We start from the raw sequence: 6,348 nt of genomic DNA on the forward strand, positions 1-6,348 counted from the left end.
TATGGGCCTTTTCTCTCTTTCCGCTCTTATGCAACCACTTCATAAATAGAATATACTTGTGTCACTCAATTACAGTATTTATGCTGGAAATGGACGACATGCTCAGGCCAAGGTTTATGCAAGAGCCCACGCATGATTTTATCCATATTCCATTACTTTTTTTTTCTTTTTTTCTCTCCCTCCAGAGTGACTCATTCATTTCTGCAGCATAGGTGGGCTTGTTCTTGTTTCTGTTTGTTTAGTTTAGTTTTTTTTTTTTTTTTTGTTTAGCAGCTCAGCAAAAACTGCGCGGAGGTTTGGTCAAATGGGCCAACATGTGGGATTTAAAGGTTTATCTATTTTCTATACCCTTTGGGTCAGGGTTAAGGGTGAGCTGGTCAATCCCAGCCAATTTTTGGCAGGAAGCCGAGTACAACTCAGAGTGCTTGCAAGCCAATTGCGGGACATATACAAATAACCTTTCACTCTCAATATAGACATACATGTATATGTAAAGGGGGAGCAAGCCAGACTTTGTGAGACTTAAATGCACATAGCATCTAAATTATTATCTACGCAAATGTGTATAGCATTTTCTTGGGCTTTTTTCATTACTATCTGTTTGTTTTTGGTGATGCCACCGTGGGGGTGTTCCAGTGATGGCAAGGAGGAAAAAAATTGAGATGACAGAATGGAACTTTGGGGTGCAGAAAAAGAAAAACATTTTCACAGTTCCAAAACATCCATTCATCCATTTTCTTAGCCGCTTATCCTCACAAAGTCGCAGGGAGTGCTGGAGCCTATCCCGGCTGTCAACAGGCAGGAGGCGGGGTATACCCTGAAGTGGTTGCCAGCCAATCGCAGGGCACATAGAGACAAATAGCCACACTTACAATCACATCTTGGGGCAATTTAGAGTGTCCAATTAATGTTGCATGTTTTTGGGATGTGGGGGGGGGGTGCCGGAGTGCCTGGAGAAAACCCACGCAGGCACAAACTCCATACAGGCGGGTCCACGATTGAACCCGGGATCTCAGAACTGTGAGGCCATCGCTTTTCCAGCTGATCCACCGTGCCGCCACAGTTCTAAAACAGTAAAATGTATTGTCAGTGTAATTTGACATAAATCTACATTACTTTTGATTATATCGTGAATTCATTTGGCTATTGGTGATAGGAGGAGGTGGTCTGGGGATGCCGCTGGAGAGGATGAAATGGATTAACGGTATTTCCATTCATTTCTATGGGGAAAGATGATTTGAGATCAGAACGCGTTGAGTTACGAGCGTGGTCACGGAATGAGTTAAACTCATATCTTAAGGACCAATAGTGTTGCAATTTTTTTTCTGTGAGTCAAACTATAGTTATTCCCTATCAAATGTATTTTTTGAGAATATTTTTGTGAGTCTTCTCAATTTAGTTTTAGTCAGACTTTTTTTTTTTTGAACGCATTACAAGCGAAAATGAAGGTTCCACCGTGCCGGTAATCAAATCAAGGTATCAGAGTGCTTCAAAGTGAATCCGCGTTTCGGTTGGCTGGAATGTGCGGCGGCATACTTGACTCGGAATTCAGGAGCTGAGCCTCTCAAACGGGGATCCTCAAATGACCCCATCTTCAAAGGTGAGGAAGGAAGGATGGGAAGCGTCAAGAAGAAAGGAAGCAATGCATTATTTGCCTCCTCCTCGCACTCGAGTCCGCTTTGTATTTCAAGCACTTTAACATGCGGCTTCATCCTTCCAGCTGCGCATTGTTTTTTGTTGTTGTTGGTTTAGCTGCTGCCGCTACATTAAAATAGATGCTTGTTGCGTCATCTCCTTGCTCTCATCCACAGCCTGGTGCTTCCTGTACTTGCTCGTTGCTATTCAACTCAAATAATCAGAGACGGTTTAGGAGTGGAAATAAATCCAGCGATTCCTCTTTATATAGAGACAAAAGACAGATTATAAGTTTCCTTAAAATGTAAAATTCATATCTTGATGCCCAAATCATCTCAAATACAGGAAAGACAGAGTACAAGAAGATGTTGCTACTTTTAAAAGGTGTTTCATTTACAGTATTTTCATTGCAAGAAAAGAAAAATAATTGCCCTCCCGCGTCAGGATTTCCCTTGAAAAGCTTTTTTTTTTTTTTTTTTTTTTGAAAAAAAGGTAAAATGGAAACGGAAAGCCATTGTTTTAAGTGTGTTGTCTTTGCAGCGTTTAAGGACAAGACGTTAATCCTCCCAGTGTGGGAGCCACGCTCATTAAAACACACCAGCCCGCTGTGACCCATTTTGGGCGTGACCTCCCCCGTTTAAGAAAGCAGGCGGCGCACTCTATTATTCAACATCATGGGAACTCGAGCCGGGGAGAGGGTGGACAAAAAAAAAAAAAACAAAAACGCTCCTCTCGTGCGCGAGCCGAGCGGAATGTGAAGAAGAAGAAAAGTCTTCTTTCAAGAGCTTTAAAAGGGACTCCTTCAAGCTGAAACCTAACAGCGTGCCTCGTTGTAGGTCAGGTGTTGCGGGGCCCTCCTTTTGACTTTCAATTGGTCGGCTCCTGGATTGTGGATTTTAGCAACAGTTTTTGTGGAGGTCATTCCACCTGGCAGGTCACTGGCTTTTATTCATTTCAGTTGGAGGCTGTTTTGGGCTAAACAAAGACAGGTTTAAATTGTTGATTCTATGCAGACTCATCACGCCCAAACCATAAGTAAGGGGATGAGCCACTTGTGTCCAGAGTCCGAATGGGAGGACGAAGTACTTTTGTTCTATACAAATAGTTGGCTGTAAAGTATGAAATTAAACCACCAAATGAATCTTTTATTTTCTGGCCATTTCCATTATGTGTCTGGAAGTGACCCATTCTGTACTTCAATAATATTACATATCTACAGAACAACAAAGAAAAGGGAATGTACTTCATAAATATTACCCTGCTAAAAATTTTCAATAGAACATTTCTAAAGAATTTCAAAAGAACTATCGAAGTTTAGGACCCCAGCCCTGTAGAATTTCTATAGAAATTATATTGTTCTTTACAAATTCTATCGAAAATCACAGCCAAAGTTGTATAGAACAAGTTGTTCTGTACAAATTCTATAGAATTCTGTAGATTTTTATCGAATTTCGTTAGAAATTTTTTTGCAGGGTATAATAGGCATAAAGAGAATGTAAAGAATTACACAGTGCGTGCATCATGATTTCATGCATTATTTAAAGGTCAACTGACACGTATAGCATGATTTTTAGTATGTTTTTGTTTTATTTAAAAAAAGGCAGCCAGAATGGACCCATCTGTTTTTTCACCACACGTCAGGATGTTGTCGTGTAAGGATTTTTGCATCTCCCGCCATGAAAATCCTCTCGAGGCATTTGTGTCGGAGAAGAAGCAGGAAGTGACGTCTTTGCAGTAGCGGGGTCGAGAGTTTCTATTGGTTTATACCTATTGTACCTACGAAAATTTACTTGGTTTTTTTTCATGTTAGCCAAAATGCCGGCACGTTGTATTGCTGGATTTTGCTCGGACACTCGCAAGGATCGATTCACTCTTCACACTTTTCCACAACATCCTGTTTGTCGTGAAAAATGGATTGCACCCGTGCAAAGGACAAGAGCTTTGTGGGTTCTAATTGACAGGTAGGTGTGTATAAAGCTATTGAAAAAAATAGTTGTGCGGGACGACGTAATCCTTCTCTAAGAACATAAAAAAAGATCCACGTCATAATAACGTAATAAAGTACGTAAATCACGGGTGCTAAATGTGTCGATGTGCCGGGGCCGCTGTGTGGTTGTCAGCGCTGGGGCCGGCGTTAGCCCTGACGCGGAGGTGGATGAGGCAGGAAGGTGGTTTGGCCGCGTGCGGGAAGAGAAAGGAGCTCTCCCCCCACCGGCCACCGGTGTGTGGGCACCCCTGAAATAGTTACTTCACCCGGCATGGGTCCTCCTGAGTACGCTACATACTGTCGGGGAGTCTGTTGTTTGTTAGAAGTGTTCCGCATATCATCTAAATGTGGCTTGAAAAAATAGGGTAAAATTGCCCCGGTCACTTCACTCGATTGTGCGATGTTCTCCTCTTCGAAAAGAGCTTCCATGTCAGTAGGGGCGTCTCAAAAATCTGAAAATCACTGGTGTTCCTTTCCCATAACAGGTGCCACTCCATGTCTTCAACGGCGACTGTCCCAGTGTGACGTTGCAGGAAATATGGCCACCACTGGGATGTCGAGTGAGACTTCCGCAACTATGTGCATTAATGACGCGTTGTACGCTCATTTTCTTTTTGTATAGACATTGAAGTGAATAATATTATATGTAGCTTTCATAATATCTATTTTAAAATGCATATATGGCTGTCTTGGATGTGTGAGCAATGGCCACCAGGTGGCGGTATAATATGTTTGCTGGTATGTATTGCCACCATTTGTGTTCAAATACTGTATATTGTTTGTTCATAACAACAGCGTCATCAATGCTTGTTGTCAATGTCGATGGTACCCCCCATTATGTGTGATTAGGGCACTAGCAGACTTTCAGTCAGCAGAGTGAGGTTAAATACACGACGTGTAATTATTTGTTGTTGTTGTTTCTTTGTTTGACAGTAAACGTCAACACGGACTGGCAATAAACCTCTTAAATCAAGCACCTGGGCTCTTTTTTTAAACAACCGTTCACTGCTGCCATCTTGGATCAAACGTCCAAGGCATTCAGTGTGTGATTCTTATAGTCTTATAAACTTAAAATATGTGCATAGAAAATAACATAAAATAACTGTTTTGTATCAGCAAAGCAGCTGTACCTAATGTTATGGCCAGGGTAGAGTTATTAATTACGACACAAATGCATCCTGGGAGGCTTTATTTATAATCACAGTTCTTTGGCAGAACAGTGAGGCAGTTGGAGGCTCTCCCAGTTAACAATGGGTGGGGACTGGTCCAGAGCAGGCCAAGTGCGGACTTTTCTGCTTAATGTACAGTATTTTCAGAACCATAAGGCGCGCCGTATCAAATGGCACAGCCTCAGTTATGAGTGCTATTTTAGTATTTATCGCACACGAGGTGCGGCGTATAGTTGGGCACAACATGGTAAAAATGACGGGTGTAGGCAACTCATTAGTCAACATGTCGTTCGCACTCGCAGTGTTATATCGAAACGAAAATGATCTCACCTCAGCAAACAGAATAGCATAACTGGCAAATAATAAAACAGTAGAAATAATTGGCGCAAAACATGCACTTTAAAAGCTATTTGCATCATTGGTGATGACCGGTCTCGAGAAAACCTCTCACAAACGCAGTACCCAAAGAGACGTATTTACATGAAACATGGCATGGATCTATATTTACCTTGCAGATAGGCTCAAGCTCACATATAAGTGAAGATATGGAGTATGGAAAATGGATGGAATATGGGGGGAGGGGGGGGGATCACCCAAAATGTCTGCATTTCAGCCTACAACAATTTAGGATTTAAGACACAAGAGTACAAACGTAATGCTTTGCAGAATAAAACCAAATTGCTAATTGCACTTTGATCGACCCACTCGGATCCGATTAAGCTCTGTTCCTCGCTGTGGAAGGATTGTGGGCGTTCAAAAGAAGCAGCTTGAGTAAACCAATCCAAAAATGTATGCACAGCGCTGAAGAGAAAGATGGACATACACCCTGAACAGCCACACTCACAATCACACCTCGGGGCAATTTAGAGTGTCCAATTAATGTTGGATGTTTTTGGGATGTGGGAGGAAACCAGAGTGCCCGGACGAAACCCACGCAGGCACGGGGAGAACATGCAAACTCCACAGAGGCGGGCCCGGGATAGAACCCAGGACCTCAGAACTGTGAGGCCGACACTTTCCAGCTGAGACACTGTGCCGCCATGCAGTACACAGAAATAGTCAATTCTCCCTCATGAACCTATTGTTCTGTTTCACATAAACAAATAGTTCATTAAACAACAGTTATTGTGCCGGAATTTGTCTCTGTTTCTGTTATTCTATTTTTAAAAAAAATTCAAGTTCTATCGTTGAGCCATAATTGAATTCCGATTTAATATTTTTTGTCTATTTGACATTCATGTGCTATTTTTATTTTTAATAAATAGGAAATTAGTCATTACTCAGTATTTGAGTATAGTTTTAAATTATTATTGACACGGCAAAACTACGAAAAATAAAAACGACGGCGACAATAACTTATTTTCTGTCGGGATTTGTTTACCGTTCGGTATTTGGGAAGACAGCGCCCTCATGCGGTTGTATGTGGCGCTACAGAGCTGCTTGGAAGGAGGAGGATCAGTGGAGCAGCAGGGTGACGCCCACAAGCACAGGTATTTTTTTTTTTTTTTCTTTACTTCAAAACTGTACTGTAATCCAAATCCATCAGACCAAGAGAAG

This window comes from Syngnathoides biaculeatus, chromosome 17 (genome assembly GCF_019802595.1).
Source record: "Syngnathoides biaculeatus isolate LvHL_M chromosome 17, ASM1980259v1, whole genome shotgun sequence".
Lineage (NCBI taxonomy): Eukaryota > Metazoa > Chordata > Actinopteri > Syngnathiformes > Syngnathidae > Syngnathoides > Syngnathoides biaculeatus.